General features: G+C 40.9%; 1 protein-coding gene across 3 annotated transcripts in view; it reads left to right on the top strand.

Annotated features, from left to right (window-relative positions):
* The first annotated feature begins 12,096 nt into the window (after positions 1–12,096).
* INO80 (INO80 complex ATPase subunit) overlaps positions 12,097–17,799 on the top strand; it is a 136,272-nt gene continuing 130,569 nt past the window's right edge. The window contains exon 1 of one of the 3 annotated variants that reach the window (XM_032343327.1): positions 12,097–12,626. The gene's annotated coding sequence lies outside the window, so the exon portion shown is untranslated. The remainder of the gene's footprint in view (positions 12,627–17,799) is intronic. The other 2 variants (XM_032343326.1, XM_032343325.1) reach the window with 2 other exon arrangements.

Genomic DNA, 17,799 nt, shown 5'->3' with positions numbered 1-17,799 from the left:
TCATTTTAGTGTTTGCTCTATTAATTGTCCCTTTTTTCCACTCATTTAGAGATTTTGACTCTTTGTGATTCTTGTTGAAACTTGGATATCTTTATCTGTGTCTTCAAATATGATTCGGGGTCTTATTTAAGCCTGTTTTAGTTGGCCTTCTCTGACAGCACTCTAGCAAGGGAAGGGGGATGTGCCATCATGTTGCTGTCAGGTGGAGGTAGAAATTCAGGTTCTGGGGCACGTGGGTGGCTCAGTTGTTAAGCGTCTGCCTTCAACTCAGGTCATGATCCCAGGGTCATGGAATTGAGACCCACATCTGGCTCTCTGCTCAGCGGGAAGCCTGCTTTTCCCTCTCCCACTCCCCCTGCCTGTGTTCCCTTTCTCTTTGTGTGTCTCTGTAAATAAATAAATAAAATTAAAAAAAAAAGAAAGAAAAAAAAAAGAAATTCAGGTTCTTCACTTGGTTTCCATTGATTCTCAATGTGGGGGCTCCCTGTTAGGCTGATGGGAGGTTTTGGTTCTGTATCTCCACATGGTCTCCACTGGTGCCTTGGGGTAGGGGTCCTCACTATCCCAAGATTGGATGAATGTCCTAGCTCTCTAATTTGCTTTCTTTGATGTTATCTCATAGAAGTGTTAGGACACCTTGTAACTGTAAGGGTGAAAATCTAGGCTCCCCAAGTCAGCCTTTGCTGGCATGGATGTGGCCTGGGTCATAGTTTCTTTCCCATGTTATTTGGCTGGAGTGTGGTATTGTATAAAAATTTTCTGTCTGGCCAGGCTGCCCTTTTCCTGGTTCTTTGCCTAAAAAAGTGGACTTTCATTGGAGCTTTTTTGTCTGTACCCGTTGGTTTCAAGTTTGACAACTTCTTCAGATCCAAACCTGGTACACAAGACAAATAGAAAACCCAGGGATCTCACGACCACGTCATTCCTGATGTCCTGAGGTTCCTTGCTGGTTTGTCTTCTCTCCACCATTCAGAGTTAAATTTGTTTTCTATATGGTGTTTAGGAGTTTTAGTTGTAATTAGTAGGAGGAATAGAGAAGTTTGTTTCCTCACCTTTCCGTAAACCTAGTTATTTTTCAAGCTAATGTCTCTCAATCTGGCTCTCTCTGATGTTAGATTTAGGTTGTTCGTTCAGGTGTAGTTCCATAGAAGGGATGCTGAATTCTTTTCAGTGCATCATAGCAGAAGTCCCACGCTGTCAATTAATACCATTGCCAGTGGTGTTAATTTCCCTTGATTTTGTTCACTTGGTTAAGGTGATGTTTTCCAGGCTTCTCCACTATGAGGTTACTTTTTTACCTTTTATGGTTAATAAGTATTTTGTACGGAGAAACTTTGAGACTGTGTAAATACCGTTTTACTCTTCGAACTTTTACCTATTAGTTTTAGCATGATGCATTGATAATACTTGCCTGAAGCTATTATTATGGTTTTCAAATGATGAATTTCCAGTCTTATCATTCCTTTCTCATGTATTAATTTACATTTAACTGAAAGAAGAGCTTGCCCTTCTCCACCATTCATTCACCCATTCATTCATTTATCCATATATCTATTCATATCAGCTTATGGAATCTCATTATGAATAAAAATTCTGTACTATCAGTATTTATTTTGATGCTCAAATTTTCCCATATTTGGCCAGTGGATCCCCCTTTAGTTATCTCCTTTCTTAAAAAACATGTTATTTATTTATTTGACAGACAGAGATCACAAGTATGCGCAGAAGCAGTCAGAGAGAGAGAAGGAAGCTGAGCAGAGAGCCCGATGCAGGACTCGATCCCAGGACCCTGAGATCATGACCTGAGCCAAAGGCAAAGGCTTTAGCCCACTGAGCCACCCAGGTTCCCTAGCCCTGTAGTTATCTCTTATGTCCCTGTGACATGTCTTTATTCGAAGACAATAAGATCAGGGTGCCTGTCTGGCTCAGTTGATAGAGCATGTGACTCTTGATCTTGGAATCATGAGTTTGAGCCCCATGTTGGGTGTAGAGATTACTTTAAAAAATTAAATAATTAAAAAAAAAACCCGACACATGACTGTCTACATAGAAAATCCTAGAGAATCTACAAGAAAGCTACTAGAACCGCGAGAATAACAATGTTTGAGGACACAGATTAATATACTAAAATCAATCATAATTCTACACAATTGCAACAAAGTAACCAAAAATTAAAGTGTTAAAAATTCCATTTATAAGAGCAAAAATAACATAAAATATTTAGGGATAAATCTAACAAAATATGTGCCACGTTTGTATCTTTTTTTTTTTTTTCCAGATTTGTATTTTGAAACTACGATTGATGAGATAAACTAAGGAAGACTTAAATAATGGAGAGATCTAGCTTGTTTATGTATTGAAGAGTCATAATTGTTAAACTGTTAATTCTTCCCAAATTTGGGGGTAGAAATTGGTTAGCTGATTCTAGCATTTATATGAAAAAACAAAGGGTCTAAAATAGCCAAAACAATTCTGAACAAGAATATAGTTGGAGGACTTATACTATCTAATTATAAGACTTATTCTAAAGCTAAAGTAATCGGGATGCCTGGGTGGCTCAGTTGGTTAAGCAGCTGCCTTAGGCTCAGGTCATGATCCCAAGGTCCTGGGATTGACCCAGCATCAGGCTCCCTGCTCAGTGGGGAGCCTGCTCCTCCCTCTGCCTGCTGCTTCCCCTGCTTGTGTTAGCTTGCTCTTTCTCCAGTAATCAAGACTATCTGGTATTGGTATAAATATAGACAAATATATAAGTAGGAAAAATTGAGTACGGGTAGTCAATCCATTGTCAACAAAGGTTCCAAGATGATTCAATAGAGAAAGGATAATCTTTAAAAAAATGATTGTGGGAACAACTGGACATTGACATATAAAAAAATGAGCCTTGACACTTGCCTAGCAACAGATTTAAGAAAGTAACTTAAAATGGATCACAGACCTAAATCCCTAAAACCTAAAATATAACTTCTAGAGTAAAGTACAGGAGAAAAATCTTTGTGATATTGAGTTAAGAAAAAATATCATAAAGAGGACACAAAAATACAGCTCAATAACAAAAAGCCCCCAAAAATTCCATTAAAAAATGGTCAGAGTTGCTGAATAGACATCTTTCCAAAGGAGACATATAAATGACCAATAGGAACGTGAAACAGCATTCAGTGTCATTAATCATCAGGAAAACGCAACTCAAAATCACAGTGAGATATCACCGCACACATATTAAAATGGCTGTTATCCAAAAGATAACAAGTACTGGCAAGGATGTGCAGAAACATGAACCCTTGTGTACTGGTGGTGGAGCCACTATGGGGGATCTTCAAAAAATTAAAAGCAGAACTACCATATCATCCAGCAATCCCAATTCTGGGTGTATATACAAAAGAAATGAAACAGATCTTGAACAGATACCTGCAGTCCCATGCTTACGGCAGCATTATTCACCATAGCCAAGATATGGGAACAATCTCTCTGATATTTTTTCTCTCCTAGTTTAGTAGTCAGATCATGATTAGATGCAGAAAACCTTAAAACCCTTGAGTTTATAATCCTCCCTAACTTTTTTTTTTAAGATTTTATTAATTTATTTGACAGAGAGAGAGATCACAAGTAGGCAGAGAGAGAAGGGGAAGCAGGCTTCCCACTGAGCAGAGAGCCTGATGTGGGGCTCAATCCCAGGACCCTGAGATCATGAGCAGAGCTGAATGCAGAAGATTAACCCACTGAGCCACGCATGCACCCCAATCCTCCCTGACTTTTCCAAAAGGCTCTGTGTGTCTATTTGGGGACAACGCTAATGCTCCAACTCTCTTCTGGCTTACATAATAGGTGTGAAACACCTGATTGATGGTATTAACAAAATGAATTCTGTTGAGCCACCCTACAGCCAGAAGAGAAAATATAAAATTATTGAGGCTAATAACCATAGGAAGAAAACTGGCTAAAGAAACCTAGTTCTGGTTGTGATGGGGATAAGGTGCCAGAGTCAAACTCTAACATCCCCTGGATCAAAGTACAGTAGGTCACCTGTAAGGACTTAAAAAAAAACCATTTTCTTACAGAAAATGTCTAACATATTTAAAGGTATGTAAAATAGTAGAATAAACCCTCAGGTACCCATAATTATACTTGCAGAATTATTAACATTCTACATTCTTCTTTCATCTACTCTTTTTTTTTTCTGAAGCATGTTAAAATTTATTTTATTTTTATTTTTTTAAAAGATTTTATTTATTTATTTGACAGAGATCACAAGTAGGCAGAGACGCAGGCAGGAGGGGGAGCAGGCTCCCTGCTGAGCCGAGAACCCATGCGGGACTTGATCCCAGGAACCTGAGATCATACCCAGAGCTGAAGCCAGAGGCTTAACCCACTGAGCCACCCAGGCACCCTGAAGCATTTTTTAAAAGATATTTTTTACTTATTTATTTTAGAAATGGTGGGGAGAGTGAGCACGGCATGAAGGAGCAGAGGGAGAGGAAGAAAGAGAATCGCAAGCAGACTCCATGCTGTGGACAAGGAGTCCAACTTGGGGCTCCCTACCTCGACATTGAGATCATGACTTGAGCCAAAATCAAAAGTCAGATGCTTAACCCACTGAGCCACTCAGGAGTCCCTTTTCCTGAAGCATTTTAAAACAAATCCTCGGGGTGCCTGGGTGGCTCAATCGGTTAAGAATCTGCTTTTGGCTCAGGTCATGATCCCAGGGTCTTGGGATCAAGCCCCACATGCGGCTCCCTGCTCAGCAAGGAGTCTGCTTCTCCCTCTCCCTCTGCGGCTCCCCCTGCTTGTGCTCTCTAATAACTAAAATCTTAAAAAACAACAACAACCCACAAATCCTAGATATCATATAATTTCTCCTGTAAATATTTCAGTATATCTCTATTCAGTATATCTCTAACAAATAAGGCCTTAAAAATAATCACATAAATTCTTTCATAGAATAAAACAAATAGAACAAATCATTTTGTGAGGCCAACATTATCCTGGTATGAAAATGTGAAAGGGACATTAAAAGCAGAAAAAAATACAGACTGGTATTCCAAGCTCAAGCTCATCAGTCTGCCTACCCCTTGAGATCCCAGCTTGGTATTGTACCAGCAGCAATAATCAGAACAGCAATGTCAGCCTGCTATGTTGCTGCAATGATGTTCTCTGTGAGGATCTTGTGATCAGGAGTAGAAGTTCTCAAATTTCACGAGGGAGATATTGAGGATGGTGTCGTGTTCATGTTCGGTCTTCAATTTCTACACCCAGTGGCTTCATATTAGCCAAATTAGCTTCATATTCCAACTTTCAGTGGTTCCCTTCCTCCATTTGTAATTTATAATTCAAGAGGTGGTGCCCTATGTAAACGTACCTCTCTGATGACTTTGATGTTGATGTGGTTCTTTTCATTTCCCATTTGTTTACTAGGTGGCAAACCCATGGCAGAAAAAATACTCTTCCTCTGTCATGAACTGGCTCAATTATCTCCTCTGAAAAGTCTTCTGAGAAGTCTGTTGGCAGTTACTCATGTCTCCTCTCCTTCCCAAGTACTTTGTGCAAACTTCTTCTATTGCATGGGTCATGTTCTGCTGTGATAATTTAATCTAATGTTCCCCTTATCGAGCACATTGTGCGACATAAAGCAGTTAGCTCAGTAGATGTTTGCTGAGTGAAGAATAAAAATACAAAGCTAGAATTAGTTTTGATCACTTAAGCCAAGAAGAAGGTGTCTCTATAGAAAAACCAAAATGTCTTCCTGTAACTTCATACATGTACAAACCAGAAAGCTTTAAAGGCTCATAAGAGGGTGCCTGGGTGGCTCAGTCAGTTAAGCATTCAACTCTTGGTTTTCTGCTCAGATTGGTTTCTCACGTCATGAGATCGAGTCCCATGTTGAGCTTGGTGCTCAGTGTGGAATCTGCTTCAGATTCTTTCTCTCTGTCCCTCCCGGCTTGTGTACTCTCACTCCCTCTCTCTCTCAGATGAATAAATAAAATCTTTAAAAAATAGTATTTCCATTTTTAAAATAAGCATTTCACTTCACTTCACTTATAGTGAAGTTGAGAATCTTTTCATAAACTTATCAATTGATATTTGTTTTTTCTTTTTCTTTACTATTTTTTAAAATTAGTGCTTTTTAAATTGTGTGTGTGGGTTTTTAAGTAGGCTCTACATCCAAGATGGGGCTTGAACTCATGACCCTGAGATCGAGAGTTGCATGCTCTATGGACTGAACCAGGCAGGTACCTCTCTTTGCTGTTTTTTTGCAAAGCTACATCTCCAATGTCTAGAAGCAGGCCTTGCATACTTTAAGCATTCAGAAAACACTGAACAAATGAATGAATTGTGTATTTTCTTCTTTGCCTCTTTTCCTATTAGGCCGTTAGTTTTAAAAATCTGATATATAAGTGTTTCTTGTATAGTAAAGAAATTGACTTTTTTTAAAAAAGATTTTATTTATTCAACAGACAGAGATCACAAGTAGGCAGAGTGGCAGGCAGAGAGAGGGGGAAGCAAGCTCCCTGCCGAGCAGAGAGCCTGATACGGCTCAATCCCAGGCACCTGAGATCATGACCTGAGCTGAAGGCAGAGGCTTAACCCACTAAGCCACCCAGGTGCCCCAAGATATTGGCTTCTTTATGTGACTTATGGTGATTTTTAGGTTGGGCTATATTATCTATATTTATCAGCTTTTTTAATGACTTCTTTATGTAATCTTTTTATGACAGGCTTAACAGGGATTCTTCACTCCAAGGTTAAAAAAATTAATCGGCATTTTTTTCTAGCACCTTTATGGTTTTCTTTTTCCATTTGACACTTTTACATTTTTGGCGACCCAAAGGAGTACCCCCATGTTTTTGGAAATCCAATGGTTCGGCTAGTGGCTATCTGTTGTAACCCACTGCTCCAGTTCAGCTCCTTGGGTATCAGAAGCTTCCTGAATATATATAGGAAATCCCCCAGCATACTGTGTCTTATTACTGATGTTTACTTGATCACTTGGTTAAGGTGGTTCTGCCGAGTTTCACGACTTTCTTTTCTTTTTTTTTTTTTTTTTTAAGATTTTATTTATTTATTTGACAGAGATCACAAGTAGGCAGCGAGGCCGGCAGAGAGAGAGGGGGAAGCAGGCTCCCCGCAGAAAAATAGACGGCCTGATGCGGGGCTCTATTCCAGGACCCTGAGATCATGACCTGAGCTGAAGGCAGAGGTTTAACCCACTGAGCCACCCAGGTGCCCCACCACCTTTCTCTTTTGTGCTAAAATATATTTTGGGTGAGACACTTTGAATCTATATAGATCATTGAATTTCCACCCACTAATTTCACATCCATCAGTGGATTTTGTCTGCAACAATTATTACTGTGGTGTTTGCTTAAACATGATTTTTGTTATGCCTCTTACCTTCTACATTGACTAAATGGGATTCTACTCTAAGAAAGAGCTATCTTGGAGCACCTGGCCAGCTCAATTGGAAGAGCATGTGACTCTTGATCTTAGGGTCGGGAGCTCTGGCCCCAGTTTGGGTGTAGAGATTAATTACTGAATGAATGAATGAATAAATAAATAGCTGTCTCTTCTCCCTCATTCATTTAAATAGCCAATTATTATATCAGGATAGACATGGGACTAGTAAAAATAAATATCTACGGGTCATAAAGCAACACAATTATTATGTATTTTCTCTTTTGGCTGTTAGTTCTTTCGTTGGCTCCTGTGTTTTGGGATGTTCTTTGTTGAGTATTGTTTTCTAACATCACAAGATAATCCAGGCTCAGCTTGAAGGAATCATTTCTTCAAGGCTCTCCTTATGCTTTTTATTGGAGAATGGTGGTAAGAAATCAGTATCTGTGTACTCTATATCCTCATTGCTTATAGATACTCTCAGCAGACAGAACTAGGAAATACATAGATTTGTTTGCAATATATTTATATTAATCCACACATACACAGCAATCTATACTTCTGTACCTGTACATATATTAAAGACCATAAGCTTATACTGGTACCTCAGATTGCAATCGAACACCATAGGCTTCGTTTTAGCTTCCCCCTTTTTTCTTAGTTAATAACATTTTTCTTCAACACTGACAAACTCAGCTCATGATCTACAATATATTTGTTTAATTCTAGCATACACATTTGTTTCAAATTGCTAATCTATCTCCCACACCCCTGTGAAAAATACTTAGTTGGCAGACTACAGCATTTCTGTACAGTACATTTGGTCTTATTCATAGGTATCCAGTCAATATACTATCTACCTTGATTATTTAGGTGAGTTCTTTTCTTCCCTCTCCTCTGAAGAGTGGCTAGGTTACTCATTTGTAATATAGTTGATTCCTTAGTATTTTCAGTTTGTGTCTCTCCCCCAAACCCACACATTGTGGTTTTTATTTTTGTTTATTGCTTAATTTTTTTAAAAGGATTTTATTTATTTATTTGAAAGACAGAGATCCCAAGTAGGCAGAGAGTCAGAGAAAGAGAGGAGGAAGCAGGCTCCGCGCTGAGCAGAGAGCCCGAGACAAGGGCTCGATCCCAGGACCTCGAGATCATGACCTGAGCCGAAGGCAGAGGCTTTAACCCACTGAGCCGCCCAGGCACCCCTGTTTATTGCTTTATTATTGGAAATAAAATATATATCCTAAGTCAACTGCACAAAGTTTCCTGAAAACGATCCTTAGAAAATACTCTTTCTGTTTTGGAGTGCCTAGCTAGGTAAGTCAGTAGAGCAGCAGGCAACTCTTGATCTCAGAGTCATGAGTTCAAGCCCCACATTGGGCATGGAGACTACTTAATTAAAAACAAATTTAAGGGCACCTGGGTGGCTCAGTGGGTTAAAGCCTCTGCTTTGGGCTCAGGTCATGATCCTGGAGTCCTGGGATCGAGCCCTGAATTGGGCTCTCTGCTCACCAGGGAGCCTGCTTCTTCCCCTCTCTCTCTGCCTCCCTCTCTGGCTACTTGTGATTTCTCTGTCAAACAGATAAAATTTTAAAAAAATTTAAAAAAATATTCTGTTGGTTTTATTTTCTAATGCATTTTAAACATTACCCTAATAAAATTAAATACTGCATATTGAATGATTGTGAACAACATTAAAACCAAAGAGACTCCTCCATTTGGATAGAAACAAAATGTTAAAATGAACTGTAATATAAAACAAGATATTTCTGGAAAAGCCCAGATGTAATCGACAGATGAATGGATAAAGAAGATGTGATATATATATATATGAACGATATATATATATATATATATGAATGGATATTACAAAGCCATCAAAAAATTGAAATCTTGCCATCTGCAAGATATGGATGGAACTAGAAGGTATTCTGCTAAGCAAAATAAGTCAATGGAGAAAAACAATTATCATATGATCTCACTCATACATGGAATTTTTTTTTAAGATTTTATTTATTTGATAGAGATTACAAGTAGGCAGAGCAGCAGGCAGAGAGAGAGAGGGAGAAGCAGGCCCCTTGCTGAGCAGAGAGCCCAATGTGGAGCTCAATCCCAGGACCCTGGGATCCTGACCTGAGCAAAGGCAAAGGCTTTAACCCACTGCCCACTGAGCTACCCAGGCGCTCCAGAACGCGGAATTTAAAAAACAAAGCAGAGGGTCATAGGGGAAGAGAGGAAAAATAAAACAAGAGGAAACCAGAGAGGGAAACCATAAGAGCCTCTTGATCATAGGAAACAAACTGAGGGTTGCTGGAGCGGGGGGTGTGGAGGGATGAGGGTAACTGGGTGATGAACATTAGGGAGGGCATGTGATGTAATGAGCACTGGGTATTATATAAGACTGATGAATCACTGACTTGTACCTCTGAAACCAAAAATTGCTAACTGAATTTAAATAAGAAAGTTTAAAAAATCCAAATTACTAAGAAATCATGGATTAAATTTTACATGATATACTAAATCTCTGAGACAAAGAATGTACACACTTTCAATCACGAATCTAAGACTATTGGAGTGCCAGACTGGCTCAGTTAGAAAAGCATGTGACTCTTGATCTTGGGGCCATGAGTTTGAGCCCTATGTTGGGTGTAGTTATTCCTAAGGAAAAAATAACTATTAAAAAAAGTAAGACTATATTAGACATTGGAAAAAGCTAGATTGTAGTATGAAAATCACAGATAAACCCATAGGAGTTATACTTCAGAAGTTTTAGGACATACGCAGGGAGCAGAATAAAGTCCTCTTCCCAAGGATGTCCAGTAGAACCTTTGAATGTTAGGTTATATTGCAAAGGGGAATTAAGGTTGCAGGTGAATGTAAGTTACTAATCAGTTGACTTTAAAATAGGGAGATTATTCTGGATTATATGGGTGTGCCTGATATAATCACAAGTATCCTGAAAAGGTAAGAGTTGGCTGGATATGATGTGAGAAGGATCCAACCTCTCATTCCTAGCTTTGCAGATGGGAGGGTCTGGAACTGGAAGCCAAAGAATGTGAGGAGCCTCTGGAAGTTGGAAAAGGAAAAAAATTCTACAGTGTGTGAGAAGTAAGGCAGCCCAGCCAACAACTTGATTTTAGCCCAGTTTGGGACGTATTTCAGTCTTCTGATCTATAGAACTTAAGATAGTAAGTTTGTGTAATTTTAAGCCACTGTATTTGTGGTAATTTGTTAGCACAGCAATAGAAAAGAAATTACAAGAGTCAACCTACACATGAACTTTATTTTTTAAAAGATCTTATTTATTTGACAGAGAGAGCGAGAACAAGCTGGGGGAGCAGCAAAGGGAGAGGGAGAAGCAGGCTCCCTACGGAGTGCTCCGGCATCATGACCTGAGCTGAAGGCTGATGCTTAACCGAGTGAGCCACCCAGGCGCCCCTACACCTGAACTTTAAAAAAGATTCTACATCTTGGTCCCATTAAGGGCTTACTGACTTTATTCCCTTTCTTCTTTTCCTTTTTGTCTATGCTACTGTCAGCTCATTGTTACTCAAATACTATCCTAGTTGGTTTTAGGTGTTTATTTTGAAACGTAACTATGGTTTAAAAAGTCCTTATAGGACAATATGTGCCACACTGTCCTCAAATACTATCCTAGTTGGTTTTAGGTGTTTATTATGAAACGTAACTATGGTTTAAAAAGTCCTTATAGGACAATATGTGCCACACTGTCCTCAATCCCATTAACCTTGTTCCCATTCCTCCCTCATTCCCACCCTTCTCATATAATACACCAATCACTTTAATTTCTAGTTTATTCTCCTCTACCGCCCAGAACGAACAGATACTTGTGTGTTTTCTTATAGCCTCTTCGTTTTTCCACAAAGGGTTCTATCTGTATTTTCACCTTTAAGCAAAGTGCGTAAATTTAGCACAAGAGTGTGAATGACCTTATTGGAAACGCCGTTTTGCTTATATGCTAAGGGCCAGATGGAAATGAATTAAAGCATTAAATGTGAGGGAACTGAAACACTGTAGCGTAGTTAACTTAAATTCTAATGCTTATCTTCAGTTAGGATTTACACTAGGTACTTCTAATCACAAATCCTGGTAACTGAATCTCACTAACTTCAGTAAATGTGGGTAGCGGGCGGGGGAGGGGCTTGAACTGTGGAGTTGGCACAGACAAATCAGGCTGAATGGGATGGGTGGGTGTGAGAACAGAGAACAGGAAGACATTTCTGTAGACAGGTCTGTGTGTTCCCAAGTCCTTGAATCCTGAAACTTAGCCATTTGCCTAACTATGCCACAGCATCGTGGTCTTGGCCTCTAAACTGTAAAGGGGAGCCCAAAACTTTCTGTACTGAATGAGCGGCTCTACATGGCAGGCACTTTCCCAACGATCTACAACCCCGCCCAAAGTGGCCACAAAGAGGATAAAATATACCCGATCCTAACCTTTTCCTCAAGTGATCTCAGTGTTCAGTGACCCCCTAATAAACAAACGACTAGCACCCTCCCACCACCTGCCTGCGGAAACGAACATTCCCAGGATCCCGGGCCGTTTCGATTGACGTTACTTCCGGGGAAAGTAACCTTTCTCTGGCGGTTGCAGGACTGGAGAGGTCTCGCGACATTTGCTCCCGCGAGATCTGCTTGCTCACTCTAGCGATGACATCCTCCTCCTCCTCCCCGCCGCCTTTCGGCAATCTTCGCCAGTCCCAGCCCCGACCAATCTGCACTCAGATGGCATGGATCAGGGTCTCCCCCCGAACCCCAGTCCGCACTGGGCGTCAGGCGGCAGCTGCGGGGTGCGAGCTGCACGAGGCCGACGGCAGCGGCACTGCGGGAGGCCACGGGCTGGCGACGATCTGTGAGCGTGGGCGGGGCGGGGATAAGCTAGCTGAGTAGCGGCTCGATTGTTCTGGCCTGGCTATGGCGCCTCTCCTCCCCCCCGCCATGGCTCCCCGTGTCCCTGCTCCGCTCCTCTCAGTGAGTGAAAGTGGCCGCCGCCGCCGCCGGCCCAGCGCCCGCAGCCGCCTCAGCGCCGCCGCCATCTTGGGGTCCCAGGAGCCGCCGAGGGAGCGAGCTAGGAGCGTCCACGCCCAACGCAGTCACCGTCACCCGGCCTCAGAGAGCGAACCGCGGCTCCACCGTCGGCGGGGCGACCCCCCCCTTCGGACCCCGCCCGCACCCCGCCCCCCCTCCGCCGCCGCCGCGGCGGCGGGGCCCGGCGGCCCGAGGTGAGGCGACTAGACGTGGGCGGGCGAACGGAGGGGGGGGGTTGTGTAGGCCCCGTTGCGCCCCTCTCTGCAGGCGACGACTGGGCCGCTTCTTAAAGGGGCCGTCGCCCCCGGCCCTTGGATTTGTTGGGGTTAGTGGGGAGGATGGGTGTGGACACTCCCCGTAGGGTTGGGACTTCAGGGACTTGGGCCTCGTCCTTTCCCCTCTCATACCTCTAGAGACCCGGGGTCACGCGGTGACCTCAGATAGCCGAGGAAGCCCGTGGGGCGCCCACACGTGGGGAGTGTGTTAGACCAGGTGCACGTGGGACCCGGTGGGGCGGTGTCGGGCTAACACGTGTGTGGGTTTGGGGGTGGGGTGGGTCAGGGCGGGGGCTGGTTGAGCTCGAGTGGGAGCCGTTTGAGGGCTTTATTTGTCCTCTTAAGGAAATGAGATCTAAGAGCTTAATAGTATGTCAGTTTATGTGAAGCAAGTTGGGATATGGGTAAATGGTCCTTGCTGCTTGTTGGTGTTATGTGGGGACAGCCTAACACGTGCACATACTTAGGAGTGTGTAGGGGACACCCACTGTGGTCTTTCAGGCTTTTGTAGAACGTCCAGGCAAGTGTCATCCTATTTTGACATTCCTTCTTGAGCTTGCTGATGAAAACTACTACTTCCGTAATCAGCTAGGGTGGAAGCCCCCTACAGTTTAGGAGTGATAGAGCCCAAGAAGGCACTCACTATTTTAGTTTACAGCCAGCTGTGGCCAAATCATTTGATTCATACACTGTCTAGTTTAATGTTGGAGTACTTGTTGCTAGGATTTGGAGATGAAATTAGTAGGTTGAGTTCTCTGAAATCACAGGTAACCAGCTTACTTTTCCAATCAGTGACTTTCATGATTTCCTTTTCCAGGGAGACTTTGATTGTGGTTTGCTAGTGGCTGCATTTCATTTATTTATTTATAAGTAACAATTTTATTGCAATATAATTTACATTCCCAAAGACTCATCCTTTTGAAGTGTACAGTTCTGTGATTTTTCATATACTCAGAGTTGTACAGCTTTCACCACTATGTAATTCATCACTCCAAAAAGAAGCACCCTTAGCTGTCACTCTCCAATCAGCCCTTCTCCTGGCCCCTAGCAACCACTAATCTATTTTCTGTCTTTATAGATTTGCCTATTCCAGGTATTGCGTACAAAGGGAATCCTGAAATAATGTGTCTTTTTGTGACTGGCTTCTTTCACTTAACATGCTCTCAAGGTTCATCTTTGTAGTAGCATGTGTCAGGACTTCGTTCCCTTTTGTTGTCAAATAATATTCCATTACCTTTGTGTTTTATGCTTGAAATTCTCAAACTCTTCCTTTAAATCAGCTATTTGAGATTATTATATGCGGCAGAATTCACATGCTTACTAGATAATAAAATGAATTTGTGTTTTTAAGATTAAGTTCTGTTATTTTAGTTTACTGTGTTCTTTTCCTCTTTATTTTGTTTCAGTAGAATTCAAACTAATTTTTAAAGATCTATGTCTTTTAAATAGGAAATAACTGTAAAGAGCACAAATGTCATTAGATAATTTTAAGACTAATAAAAACGTTTTGAGTACGTCAGGGTGGAAATGTGATGAAGTATAAACAACAGACCATAAACTATGGTGTTACAACTTTATTTAATAAGAATTTGTCATAGTACTACCAAGGAGTGGTATCATAACAGCTTTTGAGTGCTATTACTTGTGTAGACTTAGGGCTGGGGAGGGAATAATAGACACCTCTCTGCCCTCCAGAAGATTAAAACTGGTTTGGGGATTTAACATGTCAACATACAAGTTCACACAAAATATAAATGCTGATACAGTGAATTTTCGAGAGGTTGGAACAGGATAGTTATTACGATACTTTGAATTTGTGTGGGAAAATAAGTGAAGTTGATGACAAGTTTTAAAGTTGAATCTTAAGCATAAGCATTTTGGGGGCATCTGGGTGGTTCAGTCATTAAGCATCTGCGTTCAGCCCGGGTCTTAATCTCAGGGTCCTGGGATCAAGTCCTGTATCAGCTCCCTGCTCAGCGGGGATCCTGCTTCTCCCTCTCCCACTCCCCTTGCTTGTGTGTCCCCCCCCATTAAATAAATAAATAAAATCTAAAAAAAAAAAAAAAGCCTAAGCATTTTGATATGATAGGCTGTAGCATGCAGAGGATGAGAAGAACATAGTTGCTAATACTTACTAAACACTTATTATGGACACTAATCCTAATCATGAGGGCTTTATTCCCACCTAATACCATCATCTTTGGAGTTAGGATTTCACCAGGAGATCAGTAATAGTAAATAGTTGACAAGTTAGATACCAAAAAAAAAATCTTTGGAGCTAAATGCTATCCATATTTTTAATGGCCTAAAAGACAGTAAATCAACTGTGACATGCTTTTATAAACTTTCACCACCAAGGATTGATATCCTGTGCGATGGTCTATAAGCAGGATTCTTTTTTCTTTTTCTTCTTTTTAAAATAGGCTCCACACCCAGTGTGGGGCTTGAACTCCCAACCCCTGAGATCAAGGGTCACATGCTCTACCAACTTGAGCCAGCCGGGCAACCCTATAGAACAGGGTTCCTAATGTTTTTTATATGCCCTGGACTCCTTTGCAGTCTAAAGAAACCTATGAATGTCTTTTCAGAATATGACATTTAAATGTATAGAATATAGTTCACATATTTAGAAAACAATTTATGATGTAAGAAATTTCCTTTTTATTACTGAATTAAATAACCAGTGAAAGTCTAATATCGTGCTGTGCTGCCTACATTCAGAATTGAAGGAAATGCTAATTTCAGTTACAGGTTATTGAAAATAAGGATGAAAATTTTTTTCCATCCAAGTTTATGGACACATAGCTAAGTGATTTCATATGGGGCTAACCAGTGTTTGTTTTGTTTTCTTTTTTTTTAAGATTTTATTTATTTATTTGACAGACAGAGATCCCAAGTAGGCAGAGCAGCAGGCAGAGAAAGAGGGGGAAGCAGGCTCCCTGCTGAGCAGAGAGCCAGATGCGGGGCTCGATCCCAGGACCCTGAGATCATGACCTGAGCTGAAGGTAGAGGCTCAATTCACTGAGCCACCCAGGCACCCTGAACCAGTGGTTTTTCTAACAAGAAGTAGAATTATTGACTCTTAAATTCATGTTCACAGTAACATGAGGTTGACTTACCGAGAGAGCAAGGGGTAGTTTAGCTAAGGGGAAACCTGGTAGTGTAATGGAAGGACATTGTTTTTAGGCTAGAAAAGATTTGGGTTTGTGTCCCACTTACCCACTGGGTAAGCAACTAAACCTTTTTTTTTTTTTTCTTTTTAAGATTGATTTATTTATTTTAGAGAGCATGCACTTGGGAATGTGAGTGAGGGGAAGGGTAGAAGGAAAAGGAATCTTCAAGCAGATTCCTTGCTGAGCATGGAGTCGGATGCTTAACTGACTAAGCCACCCAGGTTCCCCAAGCTACTCAACTTTTTTGAGTTTCAGTTCTCTTACATGTATAATAGAATGATTTTCACTTCTGAAATAAAATGACATATTAACTATAACTGTAAAACAGCATATTGATGAATTTTGGTTTATTTTCGTCTTTGGGGAAATAAACACATCCAAGGCCATGACATACATTTAGTTTTGATTTGGGAGAAGGGAAACTATTTGTTACGTGGTAAGAAGGAACAACCTATATGGCATATAGGACCTACTCAGGATATTCAAGTAGAGAGTTTGTCTTTTGGTAATGGTACTAAAACTATTCTTAGTTCTTGTAAAAGAACAAATAAAGTACCTTCAGGTTTTTATGTGACAGCTAGCTCTTCTGTGTAAGAAGTTAGTACCTCAGTAGAATAAACTGTGACTCTTTCATATTTTTGTGCACGAACAGAAAAATGGCTAATGAACATCAGTATGGTAAAAAGAATGTTCGGGTCACTTGATTCCTGAGTATGTTGCCTGAGTGTTGCCCAAAAGTCAACAAAATGTTAGTCATTCCCTGGAGAGGTTATGAAAAAGAAAATTAAAAAATGGACTACATTATCTTGGTACAAAACCACAATACATCCACTCTTAGACTATAGAATGGATTCCAATTATTGCATCTCAAGGAAGAATAAATTAAGCAGGAGGGAAGTTTCCAGAAAATGGCAGCATAAATGATGAAAGCAGTGGTAAGGCTTTCAATGTGAAGATAAAGAAATTTGACTTGATAATGGAATGATGAAGACTGAGATGGACTGATTAAATTAAATGGGATTAGGTAAAACATGAATTACAATCCTGGAAAATTAGAACTAGCTTGAAAGATGAATATTGTTTGACAGGTGTATAATGAGTGGTTTGTTTATGAAACTTACTAGCACAGAAGGTGGTTAAGGCTCAAGAACAAACCATGCACAATGTAAGGGTTACAAAGCCAGAACTTTTGCGATTCATCCTAGTTCATTTCAGGTCAACAAACTATTTAATGATGCTTGTACCTAATGGTTTATGAAACTCCTTACTTTGTTCATTCAATAAATGTTTATTGAACACCTAATGAGTGCTTTTTAACCCTTCCAACAGCAATTTGTTGAGCATCTGCCACACTCAAGGGACTATGGGGTAGACTCCGGGGATGTACAAGTGAATTAATCCAAGTGTATGTATGGAAAGTACAGAGGGGCTCTGCAAAGATAAACCCATGGTTATGAAAACTTTAGGTGCCATAGAGAAGTATGAACCTAAAGATTCTTTTGAGTTGCTGATATAAATTAGTGGTACTTAGTTTTGTTTTTGTTTTTTGTTTGCTTGTTTGTTTTTAAAAATTTTATTTATTTATTTGACAGAGATCACAAGAAGGCAGAGAGGCAGGCAGAGAGAGAGGGAGAAGCAGGCTCCCTGCTGAGCAGAGAGCCCGATGTGGGGCTCGATGCGCGGGGCTCGATCCCAGAACTCTGAGATCATGACCTGAGCCGAAGGCAGAGGCTTAACCTACTGAGCTACCCAGGCACCCCTGGTTTTTTGTTTGTTTGTTTGTTTTGGGGAAATTATTTATTTGTTTGTCAGAGGACATGTGTGAGAGAGCACAAGCAGGGGAGCAGCAGGCTCCCCACTGAGCAAGGAGCCCATTGTGGGGATGTGGAACTCAGTCCAAGGTCTCTGGGATCATGACC

Source organism: Mustela erminea, chromosome 5, assembly GCF_009829155.1.
Source record: "Mustela erminea isolate mMusErm1 chromosome 5, mMusErm1.Pri, whole genome shotgun sequence".
In the NCBI taxonomy this organism is placed as follows: domain Eukaryota; kingdom Metazoa; phylum Chordata; class Mammalia; order Carnivora; family Mustelidae; genus Mustela; species Mustela erminea.
Note: the sequence above shows the minus strand (reverse complement) of the source record. Positions and strands in the feature narration are given on the sequence as shown.